At 38.8% G+C, this 14,048-nt stretch overlaps 1 long non-coding RNA gene across 1 annotated transcript; it reads left to right on the top strand.

Moving 5' to 3' along the window:
* The first annotated feature begins 99 nt into the window (after positions 1 to 99).
* Positions 100 to 10,202, top strand: LOC148129748 (uncharacterized). Its single transcript, XR_015750716.1, has 3 exons — positions 100 to 216; positions 1,666 to 1,748; positions 10,167 to 10,202. It is a non-coding gene; the product is annotated as an uncharacterized LOC148129748 (long non-coding RNA).
* Positions 10,203 to 14,048: the final 3,846 nt, after the last annotated feature.

Here is a 14,048-nt window from a genome sequence, read left to right on the forward strand (position 1 = left end):
AAGCCTGACGGGCGGGCGGGCAGGCCGCTCTCGGAAGAGGCGGGGAAAGAGGCCGCGGCCTGCGCCCCAGCCACGCTCGCGCCCGACCCGGCCCTGCCCAGCCCAGCCCTGCCGCGGCCTGGAGGGGAGAGGCGCCCGAGGGTGGCGGCCTCCTTCCCACAACGGCCCGGTGAGGTAGGCCCGGGGCAGGAGGAAAGCTCGAGACCCGCCCTCCATGTGGCCTCCCCCTCAGGATGATGTGGGGAGATTTCGTATTATTATTTATTATTATTATTTATTGTTATTTATTATTTTATTATTATTGTCATTATTCAAAATTTATTTATGTTATTATTTATATTATTATTATTATTGTTGTGTCTCCGTTTGCCCCCTTCCAATTTAGCCCTCCTAAAGCTGCCCCATCTGCAGGTGCTGTGGGTCCAGACAATGTGAAGTATTTTATATACTGTACTTGTAAAAACGTTATATAAGTACTGTATAAACACACACACACACACACATGTATATACACAAACACATATACAGTAGCTAGGGATATAGGGATGAATATCTCCCACTGGACTGCAGCAGCGTTGAGGTGCTAGTAAGTAAGCAAATAAATGAATGAATGAATAAACATATTGTATATGTACACATACATATAGATAGGGATATAGTGATTGATATCTCCCAGTGGACTACAGCAGCGTACAAGTGCAAACAAGTAAATAAACAAACAAGCATGCATATAGATAGGGATATAGTGATGGATATATCCCACTGGACTGCTGCAGCATAGAAGTGCTAGTAAATAAATAAATAATAATTAAAATAATAATCAAATAACAGCCTGGAATTACTGGGAATTGAAGGCATGTAAGTGTACCAATAAAGCAAAATATTTATAGCTCAAGATTGAAATGAAGAGTCCTGGGGAACATCATCAGTATTAGAAGGGAGTGCAGTTTTCTCTCTGCTTGTATTCAATATAAATAGTCCTGATTGCCCCTTGTATATAAGCAGAAAGCAAACCCCACACCCTTCTACTACTGATAACGTTACCTAGTTTGAGTAATGAAATGTTAATAAGAAAACAACCAAGCTCAGAGAACATGAAGGACCCTTCATATAAATGTAATAAATAAAAAAACATACGGTATTTTTCTGTGTGCATTTCTATGCTACTCCAATCCAGAAAGCTGGGGAGGGGGAGATGATTATTATCCTGCCTTTTTAATATGTATATATATATAGCTCAAGGTGGTGAACATGCCAAATATTCCTGCCTTCTGCTTTCCTCACAATAACAACAAAAGCCCCGTGAGATGGGTTGGACTGAGAAAAAGTATACAAGAAGACACATTTCTGTGTACAGTTATATATTCTGTATACATCTCAAAGTTTGTGTGCTATCATGCGGACACCCAAAATATTACATGTACAAGGAACTTGCCTAGTACACACTCTTTAGAAAATCCCCTACCTATCTCCTGGTATAGGAAGCAGTTAAATGTCCCAGAAAAAAAGCAGAAGCAAACCATTCAATTTTGGTGCCCAAATACTTTGGAGAATTATCACCCCAATAGAGGTCAACACGAGTTTGTGTTTATTTTTCCTGGGGCTGCACCAAACGGAGGTTGCTATGAGTGAAATTATTCATTGGGCCATTATTTTGTGCTTTAGATAGGCACCGAACAAGAACCTCCTGTGTTCTTGTGGGTCCTTTCTGTAAAAAAGGTGGAGGACTTGCCAATCTCTGGGTTAAGGTTAGTAACTTTCCTGGGCATAACTTTGATTGTTTGTGTCGGCCTTCCTAAACCAGATAGGAATCAAAACCCTATGAACCAATTCTACTTCATTGTAAAGCTATATTGACAGAACTTTGCAAATCTGAAAATACAGTTATCTCCCTCCCCTCCCCTATCTCCTTTACAGCTCAAGAGACTAGGGAAGGTCTCCTTGCCCTGCCAGTTATCCTACTCTAGGCTACTGTAAGAGATGACAGCTAGCGCAATCTTTTATCTGATTGTTCCCTTGGCTGTATCTCTTTGCTTTGTCTTCCATGGCCATTCCCATACACCATTACAAAGGGGAATTGAAATTTATAAACTAATTATCTAGCTATGGGCTATGTTGTCTCTTATCTGACCATTCCACTCTTGTCTTAGTCTCCCAAGGTCTTTCTCATAGTTCTAGGTTGAGAAATAGATAGGAATCACAACCAGACGATTTAATTCTACTTTACTGTAAAGCTACATTGACTGAATCTTGCCATGTGGGGGTTTCCTTAGATCCAGGTTGGTTCTGAAGGAGAGAAGCAACTTGGAACTAAGGAGAAATTTCCTGACGGTTGAGAACAATTAATCAGTGGAACGTCTCACTTCCAGAGGTTGTGGGTGCTCCAACTCTGGAGGTTTTTAAGAAGAGGTTAGACAACCATTTGGCTGAAATGGTATAGGCTCTTCTGCTGGAGCAGGGGGTTGGACTAGAAGACCTTCAAGGTCCCTAATAGCTGTTATTCTGTTGTACACCATTACAATTTGCAAGCAAAGAAAAACCTAGCTTACTTACAGGGCCCGCTCTTCCTTCTTGCACCTAGCTGTCACACCCATTCAGACAGGATGGGCGTGCTCTGTATCCTGGCAGTTAAGGAGTGTGATTGTCAAGGCCCAGAATGGGAGCCCTTTCTGCCATGGCATCCACCCTCGAGAATGTTCTCCCTCCAGAGATCTGATTGGCTCCATCCTTGTTGGGCTTCCCTAAGGCCCTGAAGTCGTGACTCTGAGCAGGCCTGGATCCCACATATGGGACAAAACCCATTGCTCAGCTATGTTGAATGTCAGAATTGTAGCTTTATTATTTTTTTCCCCCACCTGTTCTCATTTTTATATATTACTATATCAATCTGAACAGAGCTAGAAAGGACGTTGGAGGTTATTATTATTGTGTTTTTATTGTTGTTAATAGTCTAAGATGCCCAGAGTCAGGTGTGTGAGATAGACAGTTGTAGAAATCCTTTAAAAATAAATAAGAACATATTTATTTATTGGGGGAAATAGTAAGGGAACATTGGTTATCTGCCAATGACATAATTTGGAAGAAATTATTTTCAAAATATTTTGAGACTTTGCTGTTGGAACTGAACTATCAGAAAATATTATCATTGCATATAAACAAATAAACAACAGTTACTTACTTTCAACTCCTGAAGTAGTTGCTGTGGATAATTGATCTTTTTATTCTAGAAACAGAGGAGTGGGGAGGAAATGTTCACTTTGAATTTAGTGACATTTTGTAGAGGGGGAGTATCCTAAGAAGGTTTTCATTTATAATAGCACAAAGATGCTGAAAGTTACATTGAATTGAAATATAGATTAACATTGCCATTTTTTTTCATTTATTAAATTTGTATGCTGCCCATCTCGCTATGAAGCAACTCTGGCCAGCATTGGTATACAAAGCGAATTTATAGCCACTTTTTTGTCACACGGAAAATAAATTTATATTGATGAAGAATGTATAAATGATTACTCTTTTGGGATGCCAAAAGGACAGTGGATTACCATCTGAAAACAAAAGGCATGAAGACCTGTAGAGTTCGTTGCAGCGTCCGTGTTGTTCTGTGAACATTATTTTGATCAGGGTTTACCAAAATGTTGGTTTGGAAAGTTGAAGCTATTGTTCAGTCAGTTCCTTCCAGATTGTTAAAAATACAATTAATAAAACTAAAATAGGTCATATGCTTGGAAAGGAAGTGTTTCTTGACCTTGGCAGCTGTGTGAACTACAACTCTCAGAATGCCCCAGCCAGCCATGCTGGGAGTTAAAAGTCCACACAGCTTAAAATTGCCAAGGTTGAGAAACACTGCCTCAAGATAGTGTTTTATATTATATTATATTATAATACTGTATAATATCAGTGTCTCTCTTTTAGGGAGATAGATGGTTCAGAAATGAGAAAAATTATATATGTATATATGTGTATATGTTTTGTGTGTGTGTCGGGAGAATCTCATCTGCCATCATCAGGCTTCTGTATTGTGTTCGTCTATGAGTCAGGCTTTCGCAGCCGTTTCTGTTTTAAATTTGGTGTTAGCCTCGTGCTTTGTTAGAATGGTTTTTTCTTCATCCTGATTGGTTGGGAGTCTTGGTCTGTGTTTATTGATCTTGGAGTTTGCTGTGTTCTGTTTGATTGATGTTTCTAATATCTTCTGTCTGTTTTGTAGCTTTTTTTTGGTCTTGATTGGCTGGCAACATTGTGTTTCGGTGTATTGGGGGCTTTTAGCGCTGCTTGGCTTCAGGTGAATGTCCGGCTATCGTTTATTAGGAAGCTAGGTTTTATCTGGGTGGCTGGTTGGGGTGTGTTTGGGCTGGAGGTATCAGGGGGGATCTGTTTGTGCCCAGGTGTTTGCCCAATACACGAACCTGATGATGGCAGATGAGATTCTGCCGAAATGTCGCTACAGCTTTAAAAGCACAACTATAAAGACATGGGAAAATATGCAAACAAAGCCGAATACCATATATATAAATACCCACAAAAACATTAGAAAACACACACACACACACACACACACACACACACACACACACACACACATATATATATATATATATATATATATATATATATATATATATATATATATATATATATATATATATATATTTGTTTTCTTAAGTTTTATGGTACTTACATGTATGGTGTTCGGCTTGGTTGGGTATTTTCCCACGTCATTGTAGTTGTTCTTTTAAAGTTGTAACAACGTTTCAGCAGAATCTCATCTGCCATCATCAGGCTTCTGATTGTGTCCGTCTGTGAGTCAGACTTTTACAGTGGTTTCAGATTTGAATTTGGGGCAGCCTATTGCTGTGCCAGAATGTTTTTCTTCATCCTGATTGGTTGGGAGTCTTGGTCTGTGTTTATTGGTCTCGGAGTTTGCTGTGTTCTGCTTGATTGGTGTCTCTAATATCTTCTGTCTGTTTTTGGCTCTTTTTGTATCTTGATTGGCTGGCAGCATTGTGTTGCTTTAATGGAGGCTGCACTAAAGGCCTCCATTTAGTGCACTAAAGGCCTCCATTAAAGCAACACAATGCTGCCAGCCAATCAAGATACAAAAGAGCCAAAAACAGACAGAAGATATTAGAGACACCAATCAAGCAGAACACAGCAAACTCGAGACCAATAAACACAGACCAAGACTCCCAACCAATCAGGATGAAGAAAAACATTCTGGCACATATAGCTAAATTCAAATCTGAAACCACTGTAAAGTCTGACTCTACAGACGGACACAATACGAAGCCTGATGATGGCAGATGAGATTCTGCTGAAACGTTGCTACATTTAAAAGAACAACTACAATGATGAAAATACCGAACCAAGCCGAACATATATATATATATATATATATATATATATATATATATATATATATATATATATATATATATATATATATATATATATATATAGATCATTATTCTCTCAGCAGATGGCAGCACGAAGCCAGCCTTGGCTGATCTTGAAAGTTAAACAAGGTCAGCCCCCATTAGTAGTTGGATGGTACATTTTGACCAACTGGGAAATCCTAGGATTGTAGGATAATGTCTATATGTTTTAGGGCAGTCTAAATGTCAAGATAAGGACGGCTTAACATGTGTGTAGAATATGGCTTTGCTTTTGAGATGATGGTCATTTCCGGAAATTATGCCTTCACTTGTGTTAAGAAACAAGCAGTGCAACTTCTCCACCCTCATAAGGAAGTATTTAAGGAGTGGCCAGGAGAAGAAGTGACTCAGCTTCTGACACACAAATTATTTTATTTTGCTGCCTTCCTAACCTTTCTCATCTGCAACTTATTAGTTAGCTTTTAACCTTGTGTTCCTCCGAGCCTTGTTAACCCTATAAAGAGTTAAATTCCCAAAGCAGCATACCATGGGATATTTTCCAAACTGCATTAAATAAATCCTGGTTTGGAATCCCATATAACAGTATCCCCCAGCTAATTCTGTCTCTCTGCTGCACGTATCTCTGATGGTACATAGTTTTCTCAAACAGCTGTTCACTTGCTGACGCATATCCTTAGAATGCAGTACAGTCTTGTACATTAAAACCAGTCTGGTTTCCTGGATGTATGTGTTCTTTTAGATCTTTTTTTTATTGCCTAACTTTTAAATGAATGTTTTAAATATAACACTAGGGGGTAGGGATAATTTTATAGCATTAATGTAGTCCTTGACGTACAACAGTTCATTTAATGACTGTTTGAAGTTAACAATGGCACACAAAAAAAAGATTTATGGCTGTGTTTGTAGCATCTCCGTGGTCACGTGACCAAAATTCAGATGCTTGGGGATTGACTCGTATTGATGATGATAGCAGTATCCCCTAGTCACCTTTTGTGACCTTCTGACAAGCAAAACATCAGCGTTCCAGCAAACCTCCATTCCAACCAAGAACTCCGAGACAGACATCTCTCAAAAGATTCTTTTATTTGGATAGTAACTGGCACATCTGTGGAATCCCGAACCTGAAGTTCCAGGCTTCCTTGCGATAAGTAAAAACTACAAATCCATCCCCTACACCCATCACCACATCACATGCTCCAATCACCATCTGTCCCAGCTTGAGACTTCCTCTCACTTACGCGCAACACGACCTGACCTTGAATCAGAAAAAGAATTTTATTATGTCTAACTAGATATACTCCAATGAATTCCCCCCCTCCCACTTTCCCAGGCTCAATTGTGGCAGCGTGGGAGCATCGAATCTCAATACGGCTTCCAAAGCTGACACAAAGTCAATGGAGGAAACCCAAGTCACTTAACAATGGTGACAACTTTTGCTAACTTAACTGCAGTGATTCATTTAACAACTGTGGCAACAAAGGTCGTAAAATGGGGCAAAATTCCCTTAACAACTGTCTCAGTTAGCAACAGAAATGTTGGGCCTAAATGATGATCATAAGTCAAGGACTACCTGTACTGTATAAACCATTATTTGATATAAAATGGAGGTGTTACAGTGGCTACATTGAGTGGGCTACTGGGCCTTTTATGTGACTGGGCCTCAGTCGTGTCAGGACCTTGCCCATTAGGGAGGGATGATGTAATTCACAGGTATCAAACTCATGTCGTCATGGCGGTGTCACATGACGTATTGGGACTTCCCCCCCCCCTTCGCTAAACCGGGTGTGGGTGTAGCCAGCACGTGATGCATCCAGCCTGCGGGCCAGGACTTTGACGGCCCTGATGTAGTTTAACAAATCTGATAGTTATGCTAAGTGCCCTGAATTCAAATCCTGGTGGAGTTTGCACATCTGTGCTTGAAGAATCCCACTAAATAGGAAGCTAGTTATATAGTCCCTCCTATTGGTCAGGAGCAATTATTAGCATCCCCAAAGTGTGTTGCATACAGTACAGGAAGTCCTCGACTTACAACAGTTCATTTAGTGACAGTTCAAAGTTACAATGGCACTGATGTACGACCATTTTTCACAGTTACAAGCTTTGTAACATCCCCAGGTTCGTGTGATCAAAAACCAGGTGCTTGGCAACTGTTTCATACTTATGACCATTGCTACGTCCCAAGATCATATGATCCTCCTTTGCGACCTTTTGACAAGCAAAGTCAATGGGGAAGCTGGATTCACTTAACTTATCAACTGCAGTGATTCACTTAACTCTGGCAAGAAGGTTGCAAAATGGAGCAAAACACTTAACAAATGTCTCATTTGACAACAGTTGTAAGTTGAGGACTACCTGTATTTAGAGTCAGCAACAAAACTATGATATCTTTTGTCCCAAAGGTGCTTTTTCAGGAGGCAACTGGACTTTCTTGTTTTTTTTCTTTGAAGACGTTTTGCTTCTCATCCAAGAAGCTTCTTCAGCTCTGGCAGGACAGTGGGGAATGGAAGGGTTTATACTCCTTGCAGGCAGCTGGTCATTTGCATCCTTTTAGAGGGTCATTGCTTTCACCATCCAGTCAGAGCTGAAGAAGCTTCTTGGATGAGAAGTGAAACGTCTTCAAAGAAAAACCAGAAAGTCCAGTTGCCCCTTGAAAAAAAAAAGCGCCTTTGGGACAACCATGACTGAGAATCTCCATAGAAATTTGATATCTTTTATTTTTATTTTCCTACTGTGATGCCTATAAAATAGAGACTGTTGGCACCTCTCTTGGAGAGGTCTTCAGTGGCCTCGGAGTTTGGTTGTTTTCTTGCAGGCATTTCATTAACCAAACTAAGTAACGTCATCAGTGCTATTAGGCAGTGGGGTTTGCTCTCAATATATATTCAAGTGCTTTGCCCTGTCAATGTTAGTGGGAGCAATCTTGGCAGATTACTCTTCTTTGATTGAGCTGTTTACTGTTAGTTTAGCAGTTCCTTGGTTGGGGTATTGTTTACTTCTTTATTCTTGGTCTGATGTTAATCTTGGTGTTAACCTATGCTCACCTGGATGTTTATTGGTACCTTTCTTTGAGCCTACTAGCTCCTTTGCTGTAGCTGATTTTTTTTTAAAAAAATTATTAACAAGCATGCAGCAAACCAGTGAGGGAGCCTTGTAAGGAAGCAGAAATTAAGGGATATCTAAGTGAAATGATAGTGGGAGGTTGGAAAGAAGATAGTAAACTTTAATGATATCTATGGATACAGTTTTATCAAGCATTTTTAAGGCTTAACAATCAAAGCCAGAAAATACTAGAAAATAGGATATTATTTGGGCCAGACACTCTCTCAGCCCTACTCAACTTACAGAGTTGTTTTGAGAAAAACAGGAGGAGGAAAGAGTATTGTGTGTGTTCACTGCCTTGAGTTATTTATTACAAAAAAATTAAAGATGAGGTAGAAATAAATAAATGTGTCTTAAATTTGGTGAATATGTGCATATTTAGAGGTGATATTTATGCAGTCAATTTTGTCAGTGTGCATTGTAACATAGAAATAAAAATAAAAATACAATACCTGCCTCTGGTATATTACTCAAAAAAACAGACACATCTAGCTTGTAACTTATGGGTCAAAATAAAACCCACGAGATCGGTGCAATGGTTCATCGGGTAGCTTGTGAGTTCGTTGTTGCAGGGGCTGAAAAACATTGTAAAAATTGTTAACTTTTGTTGGCATGGTAGAGTACAAAATGGTTTGAACCTCTTACATGCTACATTACTGCCTCTTTGGGGGGGGGGGTTTCCTCCCCACACCTGGGTGGTTTTTTCTGCATTATTGGGGGAGAAGTGATTTATTTCACATACTCCTCTATTTTGTGTATAAAACTATGATCCAGCAAATCTCTATAAAGTGCTTGCATGTGTTCTTGAACTGTACCATCGAACAATTTGTAGTTGTTGTAAGAGCTTTGCCACCTTAATTTGTTCTTTGCTGATCTCTGACTTTCTCTCAGCATTCCAAAAGCACCATCCTGCTTTGCCTTGTAAATACAGTTATGCTTGCTTATTTTGTAAAATGAGGAACTCTAGAAAAATGCTGTGGGCTTTAGATTCGATGTCATTGATCTCTCTGTGTCAATCTGCATCACTCAGATATTTCCTCTAGGTGGCACACCATAATCAGAATTGCAATAAATTTGATTTCTTTTTTTTTGTCTTTCTCTGCATGATTTCAAATATCTATTGCCTGTGAAATATTAATAAATTACTCTAAGTAAAATAGTTCATTGGTGGTAAAAGAATGCATATACTCAGTCCAAAACAAAACAAAAGGTTGGGAGACTGAATCAAGTCTGGAGTCAACGGCAGTTTTTTCCCCTTTATGCCTAATTTGTTCCACATTTATTCATTATTTAATATTTAATTCATCAGATAGGTAGAGATTTCTAGTAGAATATTTTTTTAATGGTTAAAAATGCTATAATGACAAAGCAGAGTACAAAGTAGCATAAGGAACAGTAAGATATAAATAATCAATATGAAAAGCTCAGAGAGCAAACCTTCACCCATATATAAAAATATCTGTTTTTAAATATAATTATGGTAAGTCCTCTCTCTTTTGAAGCTTCTTTTTTGGCTTTATCTTAAGCTACTTTAATTGTCATTTTTGGGGGATAATGATTGACTTTTTAGGTGATTTTTATATATCTTCTTGATGATAGTAGATAAACCTGATTGAGCAAATGAACTTTTGAGTGATTTGGTATGCACAAAAGTTCTCATGCTTTCTTTTCTAGACCGTCCTTTTATGCTCTTCAAATCATCAAGAAATCCACCAATCTTCAATAGCAATTCATTATAAAGCAAAGCAATATAGGAGCTGGAATTCAGTTTTCTGCAAAATGTAATATTACAGAGCAAAAAGTTATGTAGAGAATTTTGGAATTGGATTGAGATCAGGAGTCTGGTAGCACATTTTCCAAGTAATACATTTCATTGACAAACATAAATTTTGAGCTGAAAAATTCAGTTCATCAGATGTATCTCAAGGAAGAGAAAGCTAAGCCTGTTATGCAGATGCAGCTTTTATATGAGAGAGATTACAAGTACCTTATCAATTGTAATGTGTTAAAATGTGTTAAAAACCCATAATGTTTATTGAGATCTTCTGGGATGGCCTCAACCCTTTTGATGTATGTGAACTCAATAATTTCTCACTCAACAATAAAGTCCTACTTTTTCAAAGCAATCACTTTGTGGAGTGTCCTAGAGGGGTTCAAATACTCTGATATTATCTGATCTTTGAGTCCTGAAGCCAAGCTTGTGTATCTCTTAATTCTTTTGTGTAAAATTTGTCCTGTGTAAACTCGTGAGGGGTTATCTAAATCAAATCAAGTTTATTACAGTCAAAGTCCAGAGACCAGAACAAATAAAAGCACTCAAGGAATACCCAGTTAAAATTCTAGAATAATTGATTTGATTTGATTTAGATAATCATCATATTTTATAACAATTGTTAAATACTTTAACTGTGGGGGGGGTGTTTATCACTTTGGAGGAAGAGCATGGGAATATACCTCTAATCTTATCTGTAGACCTCACCTTTACCGATTGATCTCCTAACATGGGGTATTAAAAGGTGCCTGTTAGAAACATGTCAATTTCTTCTGTAAAGCACAGCAGGATTTACACAGAAGTTTAAAGAAAAAGGTTCCCCTTGCACATATGTGCTAGTCATTTCCAGCTCTAGGGGGCAGTGCTCATCTCCATTACAAAGCCAAAGAGCAAAGCACTGTCCGAAGACATCTCCGTGGTCATGTGGCCAGCAGGACTAAACACTGAAGGTGCACAGAACGCTGTTCCCTTCCCACCAAAGTGGCCCCTATTTTTCTACTTGCATTTTTTAAAGTGCTTTCAAACTTCTAGGTTGGCAGAAGCTGGGACAAGTAACAGGAGCTCACTCCTACATGGCGCTAGGGATTCGAAACCGCCAAACTGCTGACATTTCTGATTGACAAGCTCAGTGTCTTAGCCACTGAGCCCTTATACACATAAGTTTGGTGATAGCAAAATCTATCATCAGGATCAGGTGTCCCCGATCCCCAGGGCGAGGGCCCACTAACAGGTCACAGCCCATTTCGAACCAGTTCATGCAAATGGCAGGTGAGTGTGTACGCACACACAGGTGAGTGTGCACGCACTGCTGCTCTCACAGAACTATCCCAATTCCCCTCCACCAATCCGCCAAGCTAGTCCGTCTAGGTAGCAAATCTGGCCAATAATGTGTACAGGTGGTCCTCGACATATGACTGCAACTGAGCCCAACATTTCTTTTGCTAAGTGAGACAGTTGTTAAGTGAATTTTGCCCTGTTTTATGACCTTCCTGGCTACAGTTGTAGAGAAAACAAAAAAGAAGATACATCAATCCAGAACGTATGGGATACAATGAAGGCATATGCCAGAGACTTGATAATAGACTATACAAGGAAAAGAAATACCATGAAAAGATTAGCCTCTAAGGCATTAGAGGATGAGTATAAAGGACTTGAAAAAGAGCTACAGAAAATGCCACAGGAAAAGGACATTAAGTTAAAAATGGATATAACCAAACGTAAAATGGGTCTAATAGAAAAAGAAGAACTAGCACAGAAAATTAGAGGTGCTAAACAGAGCTTCTTTGAAGATGCAAATAAACCAGGTAGATGGTTAGCATATAAATTGAGAAAGGAGAAAGAATTAAGTTCACCCTTTTCATTCAATATTTCACCATATCTAACTGTTTGTTCCTTTTTGTATATTATAGGATAAGAAAATGCTTCAATAGTCGATAACCAGACTGGAATTTTCAAATAACATTGTCTTTTAATCTTCTCCCAGTTTAACCACAGAGACTCCTGTATATAATGTCTTCTAAAATACCCCTGTGTTTTAGTTCCTTTATACCAGGGTCCCCAACCCGTCCTGGAACAAGCCTTACCGGGCGCTGGTTGCTGGCGCCGCCATCTTTTTGGTAAAAAAGCAATTTTTCAAAAGATGGCGGCGCCACGCTGGTGAGCTTTTCCGGGTAGAAAGCCATTTCTACCGAAAAAGCTCACCAGAGCGCGCGCCGCTCTTTTGACGAAAAATCACTCGTGACGTCACCGGAAGTGATTTTCGTCAAAAAGATGGCGGCGCCATGACCGAACCGGCGGGCGCCAGCTGGCCGGAACCGGGCGCGGCGTCGAAAGGTTGGGGATCCCTGCTTTATACCAAAAAAGCATGCCACCCCAGCAACAGATCATGTCCTTCTAATGTGAACAATCTAGTATTTCTTAATGTTATCCATTCCTTAACCCACATCAAACTTGTAGCTTGGTAGTACAACTCCCAATTAGGCAAACCAAATCCTCCTCTTATTCTAGCATCTTGCAAAAGTTTTAACTTTATTCTCACTTTCTTACCTTGCCATATATATTTCAACACAATTTTATTTAAATCTTCAAAGTAATCTTTTCCAAGCCTAATTGGAATTGTTTGGAACAAATATAAAATTCTGGGTAATGTATTCATCGTGATTGTTGATATTCTCCCTATTAATGACAGTTGTAAATTTTCCCATTTCGCCAAATCTAGCGCTATCTGCTGCTTAAGTTTGATATAATTATTCTCTTTTAGTGTACTGCATCTTGCTGTCAAATATATCCCCAAGTACTTGATCTTATTCGTGACCTGGATTTTCAATAGATCTGCCAGTTCTTCCTTTTGTCTTGATAACATATTCTTTGTCAGGATCTTTGTCTTATCTTTATTTATTTTCAAGCCAGCCACCTTTCCATATGTCTCTATCTTTTCTAACAATTTTGAATGCTGTTTCTAGTGGGTCTTCTAAAATGAAAACCAGATCATCTGCAAATGCTTGCAATTTAAATTCTTCCTTTTTAATTTTCATCCCTTTTATATTCTTTTCATTTCTAATATTTCTATTTAGCACTTCCAAGGTTAACACAAACAACAAAGGTGATAGTGGGCACCCTTGTCTTGTTCCTTTTCTTATATTGATAGAGTCTGTCCGTTCTCCCTCTATCATTACCTTTGCCGTTTGCTTATAATATATAGCTTCTATTGCTTGAATAAATTTTTTAGCAAAGCCCATCTGTTCCAGCAGTAATAACATGAATCGCCAATTCACATTATCAAATGCCTTCTGTGCATCTAGAAATATCAGAGCCATTTGTTTTTCAGGATGTGCCTCATATCCAAGATTACTCTCATATTGTCTTTAATTTGTCTCTTTGGCAGAAATCAATTTTGATCAGGATGGATAAAATTGTTTAAGTATTTTTAAGTCTTTCTGCCAATATTGAAGCAAAAATTTTATAATCTGCGTTTAGTAAGGAAATAGGTCTATAGTTCTTGATTTGTAATGGATCGGCCTCCTCTTTTGGAATAAGTGTAATATAAGCTTCTGACCATGATTTAGGTATCCCCTTCTTCAACATAACTTCATTCATAACTTCTAGCAATGGAAGGTTCAACGATTCTTGTAATGTTTTGTAAAATTCTGCCGGAAGTCCATCTGGGCCTGGTGCCTTTCCATTATTTTGCTTCTTGAGTGCTTCAGTTAACTCCATCATCGTTATATTGCTTTCTAACATTGTTTCAATCTCTTTAGGTATCTGGGGAAGATTAGCATTCTGTA

This window comes from Notechis scutatus, chromosome 10 (genome assembly GCF_049901735.1).
Source record: "Notechis scutatus isolate UNSWTSFEM ecotype Mainland chromosome 10, rNotScu1.2, whole genome shotgun sequence".
NCBI classification, from domain to species: Eukaryota; Metazoa; Chordata; class Lepidosauria; order Squamata; family Elapidae; genus Notechis; species Notechis scutatus.